This window comes from Hippopotamus amphibius, chromosome 4 (genome assembly GCF_030028045.1).
Source record: "Hippopotamus amphibius kiboko isolate mHipAmp2 chromosome 4, mHipAmp2.hap2, whole genome shotgun sequence".
In the NCBI taxonomy this organism is placed as follows: domain Eukaryota; kingdom Metazoa; phylum Chordata; class Mammalia; order Artiodactyla; family Hippopotamidae; genus Hippopotamus; species Hippopotamus amphibius.
The window spans coordinates 168,448,618-168,468,688 of record NC_080189.1 but is presented as its reverse complement, the minus strand read 5'-3'; positions in this window follow the sequence as shown (position 1 = coordinate 168,468,688).

The following is a 20,071-nucleotide window of genomic DNA, read 5'->3' as shown; positions in this document are numbered from 1 at the left end:
AATTGGCTTTAAGTTACTGAGCCATTCAATTACATTGAAAATGCAATCCTTAATCTTACAGTTTAAAAAACCCAGTATTAATTAGTATTTCAAAATATGGAAAGGAATCCTTAGAATAATACATCTCATTTTGAGGTTCTGGGCTGTTCTGTTGATGGATTTTAGGATTCCTGAAATTATTTGCATTTTGTTTCATCTGTGTACATATGTGCATTGTGTGAAGGGAGCATCAGTATTCTTCAAATCCCCTGAGAGTTTCTAACTCCACAAAAGAGACAGCAATTGTTAACCCTTGTCAAAATTGAAAATAATTCTTTAAATATTTATTTCCCAAGCAAACATCTCTGCTTATTTGACACAAAGAGAAATAATGCATAGCAAAATAAAAGATCTCATTCTCATTCATTTTGTTCTGTTCCTAGAAGAAATGTGAGTCCCTAAAATATGTCAACTTGGCTTCCTTAATAACCATCACTTATAGAAGATCATTTAAATACGAATCACCTTCATTTCTTAGTCAGCCTGAGCATTGATGTAAACCCATAGAGGTCAACCTAAATTCTAGACAAAGGAACTGGAAGGATAATTATGACTTCAACTGGAAAATAAGAGCCTTGTGAAGTGTCAGAATCATGTTTGGTTAAAATTAATACCATTTCCTATCTCTCTGGGATCTTAAATGTTGGGAAGGTCCAAGCGATTTTTATTATGTCATTTTAGCATGGAAAGCTGAAATGTTGAGCAAGCAAGAAAATAAAAGCAATACATTCAAAGAGGTACCACCAGATAAAATGACTGAATCAATACAGATTAATTCCATATTGATCCATTATGATTTGGAAGGCTGCTAATTAGTTATTGAGATACACTGTTAATCAGATAAAGAGCAAAATCTTGACGGACCTTCATCAAAGAAAGACAGCTCACTTTGCAATATTATTTCAAATGAACAGAAGTTCATTATAGTCTAATTGTTTTAAGGGTTTGTGTTTTCAGATTTACTGATCTGTGCTTATACATCTTTGTCAGGTTTTGGTGTTGCAGCTATACTAGCTACAGAAACAAATTGTGAAGTGTTTTCCTTATTTTCATAGATATAATTTTGCTTTTAAATGTTTGGCTGAATTTAAAAATAAAACCATCTGGACCTGAAATTTTTTATCTGAAGCTTAGTGATTATAAATCATTTCTTCAATATATAGGAGCTGTTCACATTATTTTGTATTGAGTTAGTTTTGGAAACTCATGCTTTTAGAAAATGTCCATTTCATCAGAATTGTTGAATTAATTTAAATAAAGTCACTCATAATATTCACATATTCTTCTTTCATTTCTGTAAATGCTATAATGATATTTCCTTTTTCACTGTTGAGATTGGTAACGTTTTTCTTTCTTTCCCTTCCTTTGTTTCTGTCCTTCCTTTTTTTCTTCCTCCTGCCCTTCCTTTCTTCCTTCTTTCTTTCTTCCTTCTTTTCCTTTGTTTAGTCAGTCTACAAGGGTTTACTAATTTGTTAACTTTTTGAAAGAATGAATTGTAAATTTCATTAATTTTCTGTATTGTTTACTATCAACTTCATTAATTTCTGCTTTTATTTCATTATTTAATTCCTTATATTTACTTTAGCTTTGTTTTTTATTTAGTTTAAATAATATATTTTAATGCTTATTATTTTCCAATATGGACATTTTAAGTTATAATTTTCCCTTTAAGTACTCCTTTACTTGCACCTCAAAATTTGTGTGTCATACCTAAACTATCCTTCAATTCAAAACTTTCCTTGTGATATCACTGTATCATCAGTTACTTAGTAACATGTTGTTAAATTTCTAAAGGAGACCCTTGTCTCCTTTCAGTATCTCAATTTCATTGCTATCTACATTAATTTTGAGACTTAGTTTGTGTCCCAGCTTATGGTCTCTCTTAGGGAATGTTCCATGTGCACTTGGAAAGAATGTGTATTCTTCAGTGGTTGGATGCAGTGTTCTAAAATGTTAAATAGGTCAATGTGTTTGTTGTTCACATATCTTACAACCTTACTGATTTTTTTTTTTTTTGGTCTACTTATTATATCAGTTCCCAAGAGAGTGTTTGTTAAAATCTTCAATTATAATTGGAATTTGCCTATCTATTTAGTTTGTTAATATTTGAAAATATTTTTAGAAGATTTTGAAATGTGTCCCTTTGTGCATGAATTTCTAAATATTTATGGAGTACTTTTTTATTTTGTGATATTAACAAATCATACTCCCCCTCACAAAAGTCTTATCTAATTTGCTACATATTATTTACAAGCCAGCAAAAATAACCAAATATATTTTAAAAAGAATAATGTATAATTTACTTTTAGACTTTAGATGTTTTATTTATCAGGAAATGCCACATCAGTTGTTGTTGTTGTAGTTTTATCTTGACATATTAATGAAATCAATAACTATCTCTGTGCTATGAAAATACATTTTGTGTAATTTGAAAAATAATAATTAAATTTAAAAATAACAGTTAATGAGTACAAGCTGGAAATGCCAATCAATTAAGAGACAGCTAAAAATTCCATCATTTTTAAGATTTATTCAGCACAGAGTAGCTTCCAAGAAAATAAGAAAAAAAATGGTTTATGGGCTCTTTCTGCATTAGTATCTATTATTTACAAGATTTACTCAAACTTTCCAAAAGGACACATTAGTCAAAGTGAGTACTCAGGTGTAAATCAAAATTGTCTCCTTTAGGGCATCTAATACCCTATTGCAATACTAACATGGTTCATAAAAACATTTTATACTGAAAGTAAATGAATATTGCTGGAAATGGAAAGTGCAGGAGTTTTCTCTTTTCTTTGCCTATCATCCTAGGCTTATAAAAATCAGATGTGTTATCTAACACATTTGAATCAGTAGATAATGTTTGTTTGATTTTCAAATAATTTTTGAAATTCAACATTTTCTGTACTCCCTATAGATATAAACCACCAATTAACTATGATAAAGGGGAACTTGTGAGTGTGTAATTGTAATTCATCGATAACAAAAAAATTAATCAATAGCAAAAATGATTAATTATAATTTTGTCTCTCAGCAATTCCTCATTTATAAGAAAGACTGACAGCAAGGTCAAAGTCAATTTTGGATAAGGTCTACCTTATCTGACAGGTAGCATGTGGATGAAAAGAAAAAGAAAGAATTTCAGATATTTTGCAAATTAAATCATTAGCTCCTAAATAACACAGTGTTGACCAAATAAGAATTATCACTGTATTTCTTCCTATTTTTATATTATTTATAGCCACCTAACTCACTACCATTCAGAATTTTAGAGCTGAAAGAGATTTTACTACTCATTCAGTTCAAACTTCTCCTTAAAAGACAAACAAACAAAATTACTAACAACTACCACAGATCCTATGCATGCACTTCTGGTTTTTCACTCTTGAATTTTTCCACACATTCTATTCTCTTATGTTCTTTCTAACCATAATCCTCTGTCTCTGTAAGTGTGATGGCTGATTTTATGTGTCAAGTTAAAGGGTGTTTTTGGATAAGACAAACTTTTAAATCAGTTAACTTTGAGAGAAGCAGATTGCCCTCTGTAATGAGGGTGAGACACATTCAATAAGTTGAAGGCCTGATTAGGACAAAAAAAAAAGAGAAATTTCTAGAGCAAGAGGAAATTTTCCAGCCTTCCAGCCTTTGGACTAGAATTGGAACATTAGCTGTACTTGGTCTTTAGCTTATCAGACCATGCTTAGTAAGGGATTCCAGAGAAGCATAACAAATTATATATATATAGTTTTGGCTCATGTGACCATGGAGGCTGAGAAGTCCTACAATCTTCTCTCTGCAGGCTAGAGACCCAAGAAAGACAGTGTTGTAGTTTCAAGTTCTGAGAGCTAGAGGGATGATGGTATTGATTCCAGTTTGAGTCTGAAGGCTTAAGAACCAGGATCACTGGGGGTGGAGAAGATTGATATTCCAGTTCAAGTAGTTAGGCAGAGATAAAGAGAACTCTCCCTTCCTCCACCTTTCTGTCCTATCCAGGCCCTCAACAGATTAAATGATGCCCATTCACATTGGGGAGGGCAACTCATTTTATCAGTTTAATGATTCAAATAAACTGATTTCAGACACACCTAGAAATAATGTTAACCAGACACCTAGGCATCCTGTTGTCCAGTCAAATTAACACATAAAATTAGTTGTCACAGCATCCAGTTTTGTTTCTCTGGAGAACCTTGACTAATATAGTGAATTTATGAAACAGGATTTCATTACACTATTGTTAGGTATAGACAAAGTCATTTTCTAATTTAATGTAAAGGTAATTGACTTCCTGATAAAGATCATGTTTTCATGTCCAGCAGAAATTCCTCATTTTTAGGACCTGGCCTTGGACATGGCTCTATCTCCTCAGATCCAAGTTTAGGTAAGAAGAAGTTTTGATCAAATGATTTGTAGAGCTGTGACCCAGAGAGCCAGAAATCCTCTTTAAATAGAGTTTTGGTGAATAACGCTTTTAATATACTTAGGCAACTTTTCAATCTTTGGAAGTTGTCTAGCCTTTGAAAATGTGAACTGACTTCAGTGGTTTTGCTCTCAATAACCACTAATATTCATTCAGTAGAGCAGACACTGAGATTATTTTTCTCAAACTTAATTTCAACAAATAGTCATGGTGCAATTTGGAACACTACATCATATATCTATTCCTATAAGTTTAGGCTGTTTCTCAAATTCATATCATAGCATAGATTTTGGCCATCAGACCAGGGATGTCCAGGCTTAGATAAAGTTAAAACATCTAGAGAACAACAAGGGCATGGATATCATAAGCGTGACTTTTCACCACAATATCTGAAGATGGAAATCCTTTCAAGAAGCCAAGTTTCCCTATGAAGAACACAGAAAAAGAAAATGGTCACTAAATATGAAAATCCTCTGATAGTAACATGTACTCATTTCTCCCTTGCTCAGTGTAAATAGAAGGAATTAACAGACTGTGACTATCTCTTGTTCAATAATGCACTACAAAGTTTTGTGCATCTTTTCTGAGAAAAGAACTGTGTATTTGTAGAAACTGAGGAAAACAAGTCCTGTTGAAGTTTCTCTTTGGCCAGAAAATTGTATGGCTTATGTCCTAGGTTTCAATGATATAATAGAAAAAAAAAAAATTGTTCCCCAAGTCCAAAATGAAATAACATGTAGGTGAATGTTACCACTCGACCTGGTGGAGACTAGTTGCAGATAGGTAGATATGGGCACCCATTTTGCACACTGTTCTCAAAGATCAAAGGGACTGAATTAGCACTGAGATCAAGATCTTCACAGAACCAATTAAGGACAATTTTCAAGCAGAGGCTAGAATCTATAAGTATACTGCTGTATTCTCAAACATAGAAGGACAGCAACACACTTTGGGCTGATTTTTTTCTCTCGGGTGTCTTGTGATTTCCCTCTTTAAAAGCAAAACTTAGCACAGAAAAGAGAAGCATGTTGGCAAGTTCTGAAACTCAGTATCATTAAAATCTGTCTGTGGAATTCACCTGGGAAGAAGTGCCAAGTGAGGCCTGCTCAATAGACTTTGTACATTTCCCTGATGATAGGTTTGATCATCAAATCAGGACAAGGGATTGTTACAGATGATGAACAAGAGGAGTATCCAAAATTCACAGAACCTGTATTTATCATGAAAAATGTAAGACAGGTGATCAATATACAAATTTATTTTCTCTCTTACTATTTCTTGGACTTTTCTCTCAGTTAGGGGTATTCTTTCTGTTTCCTGGATGAAACTACAAAGGCTCATACTTGTCTGGCTCATTCTTTGATAAAGTCTTAAGTGGACTTTCAAGTACAATTAATGGCTCTATTAGAATGCCTAATTCCATGCAATAATGAAAACACCCTATGTCTTTTCAAGTGCAGGAGTCATATATTGATTTTACTAATACCTACATTGATGGTTTTCCTTACTAGGCTTAAGTTAGGATAGTAGATACTCCATACTCTCCTTCTTTTGGAGGGAAAGAGGCTCCAAAAGAGTTTTCTACTAACAAAATTATCTCTGAAACATTTTTATATATTTTCCAGGTGATTGAGGGGCATCCATATGTCATTTGCTTTCAATGTTTGTGTTTTGTTCTGGTTCCTAAATTTAGTATTCACACCTATCACATCCTCAGATCTCAGTTGAAATTTAAATGCAATCATCCCATTTCATAATGAGAAATTTTCTGAAACTGAGAATTCATTTTCAAAGTAGGGCATTTCTGGGAAATTATCTTTAGGAGAAATTAGTTGAGATCTCCAGATTAGGAGAATGCTGGGGATGTGCTTCCTGTTCATACAGTTAAAGCAAACTGCAATTCCCCAGAAGAAAGAAATCTTTGGAAACATGAGACCAATTGGAGAGTCAGATCAATTCCTATTACAAAGCAGACAGTTGCTATAAGAAAGAAGTCCCACATATGTTAGACATATGGAAAAGCACATTAAACACACTTCATGTCAAACTAAACATCAGAGCATTTATGCAGGCAAAGTTCCATGGAAATAATGAATGTGGGAAATCCCTCACCAAGAAGTCACCCCTTACAACATCAGAAGATTCATATCGGAGATAAATGCTACACATGCAGTGAAAATTGCTAAGCCCTCAATCAAAAGAAGCAGTATTTCCAAAATAAGAAAATTCATACAAGAGACAAACCCCATGAATGCCTTCATTGTGAAATGATTTTCTCATTAAACATCATGAGATCTATGATATACTAGCTTCTTTTCACAATATTATTCTATCTTCCTTTAAAGATGAATCTAGAACAATAATCTCATTATGCCTGACAGGATGATAAGGATTATCAATCTGTAAAACACTCTGATTTTATCTAAGAATTAAACTGTATTCTGGAAAAATGCCTGTGGGACTGTTGTTTCATCCAGAAAAGAGTTTTGGTGCATGGAGATACCAAGCATATTTCCTTATTTTTTAGTGCCTTGTACATTATGATCTTTTTATTTTTTCTCCTTTTTCTAAGAGATGTCTCAAGTCATTTTCAACTCAGCCATGATAACACACTGGTATTTTTGTAAATCAGCTCCAGGGCAAAAAGAATGACAAAACAGAGGAAGCTGTGGTTAATAAAGTAGACTCTGTCTCACTTTGATTTTAAGCAGTTTCCTGGGTTCCATACTGGATTCACTGAATCAGAATCTCTGCAGACATAGCTCCAAATCTACATTCCACCAAGTGAGGTTGAAGGCAGTGGCTGAGAAAACTCTGAGGGCCTTGCACTTTGCTATTTGAAGTCCACAAACTAATTTAGGGCAACAGTGGTCCTAGGTGCCTAAGAAAACCATTGAAATCCTTTAAAATGCTGCATCAGTGATTCAATTTCCTCCATAGTTAGGACAGGCAGAAAAAAAACTACGTTCATCAGTGGAGTAGAGAGGGAGGTGAATATTTAAAATACACATTTCTGAAGTTTTCAAGTGAAGGATCTGCAGCTAGCATATTGTGCTAAAGTGCTTTTTCATTGTTTTGTCTTTTGATTTTTCAAATTATATAATGTAATGGTTCTGAGTGTAAAATAAATGTGTATGGAATTTGATACTTTTTTTTAATGTATGATAGCAATGTAACATTTAAGCTGTTCCATAAACTTGTCTTAGAGGGTAGAACCCACAGTTCTGCCTCCATCCCAGTCACCTTCTTGCCATTCAAGCACAAGGCTTGGCCCTTGCTTATAAATCCCTCCAGTAAAGAATGGTTTTCCCTTTCCTCTCTGTCTGTTCAAATCCTACGATCCTTGGCAGCCACTGTCAGCAAAGACTTCCCTGAGCGACCTCTTACAGCTCTCTTTCTTCCCTGAAGTGCGGTGCCCACAATGTCTCCCCATGTGATTTTACATTATGCTGTATGGGTCCTTTGTACTTTCCTTTCTGTAAAGTTTTTATTTTTATAGTCATTTTGATTTCTGTAGAGCAGAAAGGACACTGTTGTTTAGTTCCTTCAAATTCTTGATGGTTCATAGTATATACTTGTCATATTTGCCTAGCCAAATCAGGTACGTATTCCTATTTTTTACTTGCTTTCATAATTGTGTCTTATACTGACACTATCATAGTATTTTTGAACTTTCTCAGACTCCTAAATCACAAAAGCAAAAGTTTACTGAAATATTCCATTAATTAAATTAAACATGGATAATGTTAAATAATCAAAACACCTGCTTCTATATACTACATATTTATTCTCAAGAAATCAAAACTGAAGGGATTATCTGACAATTTACATAGTTGCTTTGCTTTTCATACTCACAGCTAACTATGTCTTAAAAACAGAGAAAGTTTGATTGATACAATTCAGACATAAGTGGGCCTCAGGAAAACAGACTCTCCCTATTAGGTCTCAATTAGTTAGTGGTATTATTCCTAATCTAGTTTTAGAAGATTATTTTGAAATATTTACAAAATTCAGTCATTTAAGTATGATTTGATGTGTTATTTAATAGCAGAATTGATCTATTGACATAAGATGTGAATGTTCTGGTTGATGGATTGTAAACAACTTGATATCAGTCTCAGAAGCACTTAATATTTATTTTATCTACAATATAAACAGGACCTTGTTTTCCCTTCTCTGGTAGTAATTATAGAGATTCAGATGTTTATGAACAGTCAATAGAGGTCTTTATTTCAAAGCAACATATCATCAAAGCCCTACAAAGGTTACCCTCCAGAAACACAATTTCCTGCCCTTCTTTAAAACTAAGTGAAGGAATGAAATGAGGACAGCATCTGATAGAAGAAATGTACGTTTCACTTACCAGGAACGCACACATCTATTTGTACAGCCCTAGAACTTAAGATCTGGCTCACAGATTTGATTCTCTAATCGAAGGAAGCAAGGGAGCTCCACTGATGGCTTCCTGAAATGTGATATAAATAATTTGTGCTGGTGTATAGACACTGATGCAGGACCCTGAAACTAGACATTGCCACTGAAGTCAAGCACAGGAGGAAATTCAATAAAAATGCATTCTGACAAGAAATTACTTTTATGCTATTTTAAGTTAGGAATAACACTGGAAGGAATGCAGAACTAATTAAGTATCACATTTTGGGTTTTTTTTCTTCCCCACCCCAGTATAGCTGAATGCATAGATAAAATAAGTACAGACAAGTGTTTAGAAGTGGTAATAAGAGAAAAGTCTCTAACAAAATAGCTTCTGAAAAGAGAAGACAGTGGAATTTAACCCCCAAACTCAAATTGTCTGAACACAGTGGTAGAGAACAAATGGTATAAGAATTATACTTTCATCAAAAAACTTAAGTGGAAAATTAAGTGATATTCTGGAATGCATGCAATAACTGGACAGGGCAAAATGTGTCATCTTAACTAGGTAGACCAGACTTCCATACTTAAAAATTCCCTGGCAGTTCCCACTGTGGACAAAACTTTGAATAGCTAGTAACACAGCTGAAGCACTCTGCTAGGTTCTATGTTAAACCATGATTAAAATGCTTCTGATTTATTTTATTTTATTTTTTAATCTTTTGTTTTAAATTTATTTCTTATTTATTTTATTTTTGGCTGCTTTGGGTCGTTGTTGTGCACTGGCTTTCTCTAGTTGTAGTGAGCGGGGGCTGCTCTTTATTGTGGTACACAGGCTTTTCATTGTGGTGGCTTCTCTTCTAAAGCACAGGCTCTAGGCACATGGGCTTCAGTAGTTGTGGTACATGGGCTCAGTAGTTGTGGCTCATGGGCTCTAGAGCACAGGTTCAGTAGTTGTGGCACACAGGCTTAGTTGCCCCATGGCATGTGGGATCTTCCTGAACCAGGGCTAGAACCCATGTCCCCAGCATTGGCAGGTGGATTCTTAACCACTGTACCACCAGGGAAGCCCTAAAATGCTTTTTTAAATGGTCTCATTCTTAGCTCTTATTTTGGAGCTGATGGAGGGTGATACAGTTTGGTGAAAAGCCAAATAATCAAGGAATGCTTTAAATGTTAGATAACGAATCAGCTTCATGGGAGGCTACTAACTGAAGACCAAAATCTCTCATTAAACTTTGTAAATATCATCTTTGATCAGTAAATAGTTTGTAAATCTGGATTTTAATTAACAGGAATAAAAGCTGCTAGTTCTGCTTCGGTATGATATTTAATACAACTGTGGGCTCAGTACAGAACACTGATCCACAGCTGATCCAGGCAGGAGGTGGGACTTTGTAATGTAGGGAAAGAGCCATTTTCCACAATCTCTTCCTAAATTTGAAACAAGCAAGTAAGCCTGGGATCCTAGAAAATTCTTTTTATCCTATTTATCTGCTGCTTTCCTTCCAATCCCCAGAGCTATACAGAAGGAAGTCACATTGTGAGCCCCAACCATTGCTCCTGCGTGTTAGCAACCATGGAGCTGTCAAGGCAGGTGTTTCAGAAAGGACAAGGCCATCATAAAGGGAGCCAATTTGAAATGAGCTATCAAGTTCAGAGGAGCTAGCTCCCTTTACCTTACCTTCTCACAGAGAAGGCTGTTCAACTCTGACAAAATGGTGTTTAGGCACCTGGCATTTTAGACTGAAGAAATCCCAGTTTGAAGCCTTAGAACACATTAAAAAATGTACACAAGAAATCCCCATGGTGCCAGCTGTGCAAGCAGATTTCCTAGGGAGTGGCAAGTCAATTCTTCCTTCCCTTCCTTGTCAATCTTTCTGTCTCTATGATGTTCGTGTCGCTAAAGACTGCTGGTTAAATGAAACTAGATGCTGTAATGAAATGCACCTTTGAGCCCTAAGGACATCCTCTCATTTGCCTTGAAAAATAAACATCTCTTGGCTCTGCAAGAATTTTTATTGTTAATATACAATATTTGTTTTTCTCTTTTTGATTTCACTCTTTTTGACAGAGTCTAAGTCCATCCACATCTCTACAAATGACCCAATTTCATTCATCTAGAAAAATGGTACAAATGAACCTATTTACAGGGCAGGAATAGAAACACAGATGTAGAGAATGGATGTGTGGACAGAGGGCAGGGGAAGAAGAGGGTGGGATGAATTGGGAGATTAGGTTTGATGTAAATGCACTACATATATAAAATAAATAGCTAGTGAGAACCTGCTGTATAGCACGGGGAACTCAGCTCTGTGCTATGTGATGACTTAGATGGGTGGGATGGGGATGGGGGGAGGGAGGTCCAAGAGGGAGTGAATTATGTATACATATACCTGATTCACTCTGTTGTACAGCTACTAACACAACATTGTAAAGCAATTATACTCCAATTTAAAAAAAAGGAATTTTTATTGTTAGGTAACTCCTTTGTCCATCACTTCAGGTCATTTGGACAGAGGGGCTGCCCAGTTGACTTTGGCAGCCCCTACATAAAGACCAAATTGCTGGAAGTTTTGAGCAGTTATGAGTTTTATTAGAGAACTTTGTGCCCTCTGTGTGTCTATATTGTTGACCCAGAACATAGCTTGGTTCTGCTTTTCTGAGAAAATGCCAAATGTTGGGGAACTTTAACATAAAGTTTGTAACACATAAGTTCCAAAACAGCTCTCTTTGAAAGGCTGGAGTGGGATGAGTCACCTACTGGGTAGGGAATACAGGAGGGTGAGAGGGAATTTGGAAAGGGGGATCATGTGTTAGCTCTGGTGATACTGAGTTGGAAACATCTACAGAGCATTTGACTAACAATGACCAGGAAGCATGTGTATCTGCAGTTCAAGAGAAGAGTTAGGCATGGGAATTTAGATTTTAGGGTCATAAACACTAGCACAGATGAAAACACAGATGCTGATTGAAGGTATACACTTGGATGACATCATCCAAAGGAAATGTATAGAATGATTAAAGAGAAAAAAAGCCTGAGAAATCCTGACACTTAGGAGCAAGCTGTGGAACAGAATTACAGGAAGAAATCAAAAAGGAATATATGAAAAAATATAGGAATACTAGGGAAAAATAAATTGGTCAACAATATATGAGTGTGGAATTTCAGTAAGAAAATAAATGACTGTTGGATTTGACAATAAGACATCACTGAATTTGAAAGCAGTTTTCTTATTTAAAAAAAAGTGTACTGGAATATAGTTACTTTACAATGTTGTGTTAGTTTCTGCTGTACAGCAAAGTGAATTAGTTATGTGTATATATATATATATATATATTCACTCTTTTTCAGATGTTCTTCCCATTTAGGTCACCACAGATCCTTGAGTAGAGTTCCCTGTGCTATGCAGTAGGTTCTCATCAGTTATCTATTTTATACATAGTAGTGTATCTATATCAATCCCAATCTTCCCATTTGTCCCACACCCCCTACCCCCTTGGTAACCATAAGTTTGTTCTCTACATCTGTGACTCTATTTCTGCTTTGCAAATAAGTTCATCTGTACCATTTTTCTAGATTCCACATATAAGCAATATTATATATTTTTTTTTATTTCTGACTTACTTCACTCTGTATGACACTCTCTAGATCCATCCACATCTCTGCAAATGTCACTATTTCGCTCCTTTTTTTGGCTGAGTGATATTCCTTTGTATAAGTGTACCACATCTTCTTTATCCATTCCTCTGTTGTTGGACATTTAGGTTGCTTCCATGTCCTGGCCATTGTAAATAGTGCTGCAATGAACATTGGGGTGCATGTGTCTTTTTTGAATTTTCTCTGGATATATGCACAGTACTGGGATTGCTGGGTCATATAGTAGTTTTATTTTTAGCTTTGTAAGGAACCTCCATACTGTTCTCCATAGTGGCTGTATCAATTTACATTCCCAACAACAGGGTGAGAGGGTTCCCTTTTCTCCACACGCTTTCCAGTATTTGTTGTTTATAGATTTTTTTTTGATGATATCCATTCTGACCAGTGTGAGGTGATACCTCATTGTAGTTTTGATTTGTATTTCTCTAATGATTAGTAATGTTGAGCATCTTCTCATATATTTGTTGGCCATCTGTATGTCTTCTTAGGTGAAATGTCTATTTAGGTCTTCTGCCCATTTTTTGATTGGATTTTTGGTTTTCTTGATATTGAGCTGTGTGAGCTGTTTGTATATTTTGGAGATTAATCTCTTGTCAGTTGCTTCATTTGCAAATATTTTCTTCCATTCTGTGGGTTGTCTTTTCATTTTGTCTATGATTTCCTTTGCTGTGCAAAAACTTTTAAGTTTCATTAGGTCCCATTTGTTTATTTTGCTTTTATTTCCTTTACTCTAGAAGGTGGGTCATAAAAGATCTTGCTGTGATTTATGTCAAAGAGTGTTCTTCCTATGTTTTTCTCTAAGAGTTTATAGTGTTGGTCATACATTTAGGTCTTTAATTCATTTTGAGTTTATTTTTGTGGGTGGTGTTAGGTAGTGATCTAATTTCATTCTTTTACATGTAGCTGTCTACTTTTCCCAGCACCACTTAATGAAGAGGCTGTCTTTTTTTCCATTGTATATTCTTGCCTCCTTTGTCACAGATTAGGTGACCATAGGTGCGTGGGTTTATCTCTGAACTTTCTATCCTGTTTCATTGATCTATATTTCTATTTTTGTGCCAGTGGCATACTATTTTGATTACTGTAGCTTTGTAGTACAGTTTGAAGTCAGGAAGCCTGATTCCTCCAGCTGTGTTCTTCTTCCTCAAGATTGCTTTTGCTATTCAGGGTCTTTTGTGTTTCCATACAAAATGTAAAATGTTTTGTTCTCATTCTGTGAAAAATGCCCTTGGTAATTTGATAGGGATTGCATAGAATCTGTAGTTTTCTTTGGGTAGTATAGACATTTTCACAATATTTATTATTCCAATCCAAGTACATGGTATATCTCTCCATCTGTTTTTGTCATCTTTGATTTCTGAAAGCAGTTTTCTTAGAATAATATATATGGAGAAGCTGGTCTCTGGGGATACATTTTCATATTTTGCTGAGCAAATAACCTAGAAGTGCAAATGCCCACCTACCTGATAAAATATTTAGCTATTAACAACAAAATATAGATAATTGTAAGTTTTTTCTTCAGTAGATTCTAATGGGGAGGAAGGACATTGAGTCTTGGCAGGGAGAAGAGAGGAACTGATATTTTTCTGGATCTTGGATCCTAAGGGAAGAAAAAGTACAATTTTCCTTTCATTTTTCAATTGTAGTCAATATTTGAAGGACCTCTTCAGTCTCTAAACAATCATAGTTCATTGTCTTTTCCTTTTCTCTAGAAAATGTACCAGATAATTAACAAAGGAGAGAGGAAAAGATACGTTAATCAGGTGCTTTACTTTTGGTGTATTCAAATTCATAGTTAGTGCATAAATTTTTTCCATCTTCCCTATAATCTTCTGACTAGATTCTGCTTTGTATTACGGTACAGGCATTTTATGTCCTCTAAACTTACATTTTACAGATGCTTGGATTTATGGTAGCTCTTCCTCTTGACAAGTCACTATAAGATGTGATATGTCAGCTATTGATTTTATGAGAACATGTGTTTATCTGGTTAAGTTTCTCCAAAAGATAATGCATACTCTTAGAGTAAGGTCAAGGTCAGCAAAATTTTCAGCATTTTTGAAGATCAAGTCATTTCAGCCCTCAGGGATTAAAAAGAAAACACTCAAAATTTGCTGCTTATGAGAATACCCACAGTGGAGCTATAAAAGTGTAAGTCAAGGCAGCAGGGGGAGGGATACAAGGAGTCAACTGGGAGAAGTAAGAGAAAATCTAAACCCATAAGAGAAAATAGACTCAAGCCTAAACTGTCTCATGAAATTTCACCTGGGCCTGCAGGTTGTAGTGTTGCTTTGATCCTTGGAATATTAACTGTATTTATGTGGAGTATGTTAATAAGAGCCCACGCTTTCAAGTTATATTGTCCAGGTAATTGCTTTCTACAGGATAGTCATTAAGAGTGTTGAATCTTGAACCACTGACTCCCTTAGTTCATCAAACTTCTACTCTAAAGCACATGTTTAGTGGACTTCCCTGGCAGTCCAGTGGTTAAGAGTTTGTGCTTCCAATGCAGGGGACATGGGTTTGATGCCTGGTCAGGGAACTAAAATCTCACACAGCCAAAAAAATAAAATAAAATAAAGCACATGGTTAAGTCTCCCAAACTCTCTGAGTTTTAATTTTCCAGGTTTCATGTAACATAAATATTCCATGATGACTTGGAACATTATATAATACATGCAAAGTGCCTAGCATTTAGGCAGTATACCATAACAGGTTATTATTATTATATATCTCAAATAGATTGTTTCCTCTTAAACAATGCATTTCTTAAGCTATATGATGAGCCAGGCTGTGTAGTAGACACTACAGATATAAAGATAAATTAAGCACATCCCTCTACTAAAAGAAATCATCATCTAGTGAGGCAGACACACCATACGCAAGTATGTACTGTTGTGTCACAGAGTAAGGTGAGGGGTATCAATACCATATTATGGATTTTCAAGAAGTATGTGTGATTCAGCCCAAGAGATTTAGAGTTGGCTGAGAGGTGATGCTGGTGAATGCTGAATAAAATGATTCAGGATGGTGAAGTGGGTGAGGATCAAAGAAGTCCACCCAGGCTGAGAGCACACAGTGAGAAAATCACAAGAGATGCAAATAAGTAGCTGTTGGAATTAGCTTATCTGAAAGCCTGGATGTGCTGCAAGGTCATTTTCACTTGTAAGCAGGATTTTGGTTTTCAAATTAAAAAGTTTGGACTGTATTTAATATATAACAGGAAGTTGTTGGAGTGATTCAGCGGGGGGTGAGGGGGTCACATGGACAGATTGGTGTTTTAAAAAATCCCTCTGAAAACTGTGTGGAGAATTAACCTCGGGGTCTAAAGAGAGGTTGGTTAGAACATAAGAGAAGCAGTTCAAGTGAAAGGAGCATCAGAGGTAGACAAAGACTATGGTTTTTTAAAAGTCTGTTCTGAAAGCTTTTTCTTTGCTTGTGCCTATAATCATGGCCTTTAAGGGGCAGAATTAGAAATTAGTGGCTATTTTTTGGATGTAGCAGAATGAAGAAAAATGACAGATAACTCACAAGTCTCACACTTAGGTTGCTTTCTGTATTCTCAGTGCCACATTTATTTAGTAGGTGCTCACTAAATTTTGAAGATAAAAAAGGAGGAGAGTGTACAGAATAATTTTTTTTTTTAATGCCCAGGGATGTTGAACACAGAGGGTTCTAGCAATGCTCCATGGAGCTCTAAGTTTGTATTAAACAGGCATATTTCCAGAACTGGCGCCACTCTCAGTACAGATAATATAGCTATAATACCTAACTTCATATAGCTGTATAAGAGAGAATACACTGGGGGGATAAAATTACTACTAATAAGAAATTGCTCATGTAGCTAAGGTCTTTAAAATTACAATAGATAAACATGCATTTTACCAGCAAATTACTTTCTCAGTGTATTTGAAATGCTTAAGGCTATGGTACTAATTAACTTTGGGCCTTCCCTGGTATGGAGGCAACTTAGTTTAATTAAATCAATAATGCTGTATATTAATTATAGTGCAGACTTAAATAATTTAGGAAGCACTTACTCTTCTTTCAAAACCTTGTTTATTTTTTGACCCAAGGTAGCAGGATGAGTTTGTTTCAAATTTAACAAATGCTACTAATAAGTCACCCTCTCTCCCTTTCCTCCTGTTTGCCATTTCATTAGTCTGGTTGTGAAAGTTGGAGTCTTACCTTTGTTTCAAAGATTAGGTTCAATTCCATGACAGCAAATTGACAGAAAAAAACCAAAAAACAAACATATTATTTTGCTGTAGATAACTCTCTATTTAACTTTACAAATTTATTTAGTTTTAATACTCTCAATTTTACAAGTACATTCGGCTCCATTCCTAAAATGAATGAATTTGGTCTAGAGGTCCTTTGAATGAAAGTTTGCCTACTCAGTCATAAAACAATAGTATGGAATAAACCATGATTACCCAGACATCCTAAGTTCAAGGAGCCCGAAGACATGATTTAATCAGAAGTCTGTCACTTCCACAAACCCACATTCTTTATAAAAATAATCCACATTTGCTATGCCTTGAGATGCATAAATAGAATAATATATTTCAAAGAAATAGGAAAGCCATCTGGTGTAGAGCACTTCCTCAGAGCATGTAATTTATTAATTGTTGACTGTCAATTGAAAACATACTAAACTCTAAACTCTGGTAATGGCAAAGTGAAGGGCATGCAATCTTATATCTCAATTTTATTCTCAAAGAGTTTTATTCTTAATGGGAGTTTAAAATAAATAAAGCTCACGACAATGCGTAAAGAAGCAAGAATTTGTTTGATGTGAATGCTATAAGAACTCGGGGGGGGGAATTTTATTTGGATTGGGCTATCTAAGACAGATACATCAGCTCATCTCAAGGACATGTAGTATAGAAACTTGCTAACATCTTTTCATTATAAATTTTTTTGTGTCTATGACCCTAAAGACCAATACTGAGCCATAATTCTTTAGGTTGTAAAAATAGGCCTAATAAAAATTTAGTCAACACAAGTCCTATAAAAAGAAGACTGGAAAGTAGCCTCAGATCTTGTAACAACCCCAAGTTGCTGACTGTAATTCCAGTGTATTGTTCTATGGATGAGGATACACGGGCATTTAGATAGGTGACTGGGCTCTTTAAAGGTAATTGGCTCCCACCCCAGTGATGGTAATCATACTATAGAAAAGGAGAAATGATTTCTGCATAGGCTGAGATCTTAGGATGAAAGTCATCATCTAAATGTCAGTTTTTATTATCCTTCTGTTTGGTCAGCAGAATTTCTGAATGTGTGCTGAAGAGGGGATGTTTCCATCTCTTTCCTTGTCTTCTTATGCATTCAAAACTTGCCTGCTGTGTTATCACCTTCTAATAACAGAGGGACTGAATACAGACATCATGAAGGAAGCAAGCTGCCATTACTGTAGATAAAATGTATTCCTCCCTAGAGGACTCTGGGCTGCAACCACTTCTCTGCTAAACACTAATTCAGGAAGTAAACAGTCAAGCTTTACTGATAGGCTGTCCTGTTTATAATATTTCATTTAATTGCTCAGCAGATAGAAGCCAGTTTTATTCTATACATCTTCAAACTACAATGGTACAAAGAGAGAATTATAATAATACCCAACATAATAGTTATCTAAAGAGAGATACTGCCATGTAAAAGATATTTAGTAAGTGCATTATGATTATGTTAGTGGGGTAAGGCATTCTATTTCTAGAAGCAATTACAGCTTGCAATACATAAGAGCAATGACTTTAAATGAACAGAATAAACTGAAGACCTGAAGTGTATGTCTGTATGAGAAGGTGGTGTTTGCTTCTCAGGGAGGAGTGAAAGCAGGAGTTTAACTTGACACGTAAAACAAAAGGGTAGCATTTTTCTATGTGGAACACTTTGACTTTTCAATAACAAAGAACATTATAAAGAACCAAGAGAAAATAAAAATAGGTTTCAAGTGGGGAATGTAGAGTGGGAATGTAGTATATTTTAGAAAAACATACTAATAATAAATTTTTAAAAAGTATAATTAAAATTTAAAAACAAGAGTAATATTAACAATAAAATTCCTCTTACAGAAAACTTCATGTTTCATATTCCTGTGGTGTTTAGAGAGTAGTATTTCACAAACAGAATTTCAGACATTACTTTCTGCTTTTCTATTACCCGATGAATGAAGAGAGTGGAAATTGAGGATGACATTAGGGCAGGAGCTTAAAGCATAGCTCTCCCTTTCTTTTCCCAATAATAAAAGGTACCCCAAACACAAGAAGACAGCCTGCTGTGAGAGCTATCTGGGGAAACAACTAGAGTTAAAAATGTCTGATAACATCTCCAGAGAGCAATTTTAAATTCTTATTATTTTATGCAGTCCCCACAAAGCCAATGATACTTACCCTGGTAGTAGAATTCACTGTCTGCTTGCCCTGTGCTCCAACCTTTCTGACCTCCTGACTTTCATGGAACATGTTGCCCCCTTAGCTTTCTAGAACTGGATACCTTTGAGCACTCTGAGCCACATCCACTGGGCCTCCTTCCACACCCAGGCGTCTACTCACCCGGGTGCAATCTTCTACTTATGCTCTGATTCTCAAACTGGACTTCATTTAAGGTACTTCTCCCTAGTCTTTTCATTTTATTCAAGGATTTAGATACTTTAATATCTGAAATTAAACATGTAAATTATGAATGATAGTAAAGCTGCTTTGCTTAACATGAAACAAGCAATTGCAAGGAAAATTGTCTCTTAAAAGCTAAGTATGCATAGTCCCACCCTAAACCTCCAGGAGGTCACTGGTGAAAACTCCTATCCTACTAAATCTTTCTGGACTTCCTTGGACTAAATTATGAATTTACTCTTACGGGCTTGTAAAGTGCTTCATATCCACATTATTAAGCTTATTTTGTATATTGTAACTATTTCTAGCTTCCTTTCTTCTGTTTGACTGTGAACTCTTTCCTGGTTTTGCCCCGGGTCCTGAGAATAAAATAACAAAAATGAAACTGCATATATTGGCATTCAATCAGAGGAATGAATTAGACAATCTAAGTCTTTAAACCGGCAATGCCATTAACTGAGTGTTGTTTTGAGCCTTAATTCTGTATTAGCATATATTTAAATAAACATGATCTATGATAAAAGAAAATATAAACAAAGGTGAGGAGGAAGACAACAGACCGGTTTTGTGTGTAAAATTCAAGGACTCACTGGAGGAGGGTGCAATGTGTGAGCTTTCTTCTAAAATTGCATTATAAATGGCTGGAAATATTCTAGGTCCACAGTGGTTTTTGCATGTAACATTTTGGTAAAGCCCTAATCCTTTTAACCTAAGTAGAGAGAGATGCATAGAAATCATCAGGGTTTCTGCCCGTTATCACAACTTCTTAGAGGTACCCCTATCATCTCCATGTTTCCTTACATTTTTATTTGCTGTTATTTTTGTGTTCCCATACTGTTGTCATATTGGAAAGCATTTATGAAATAACTTGCTCTTTCTTCCAAAGCATAATCATTTCATTATTTATTTTTTCTAAATTAGAGAACACAGATCTGGAATTTAGTTTTGACAGTTAATTTCACAACT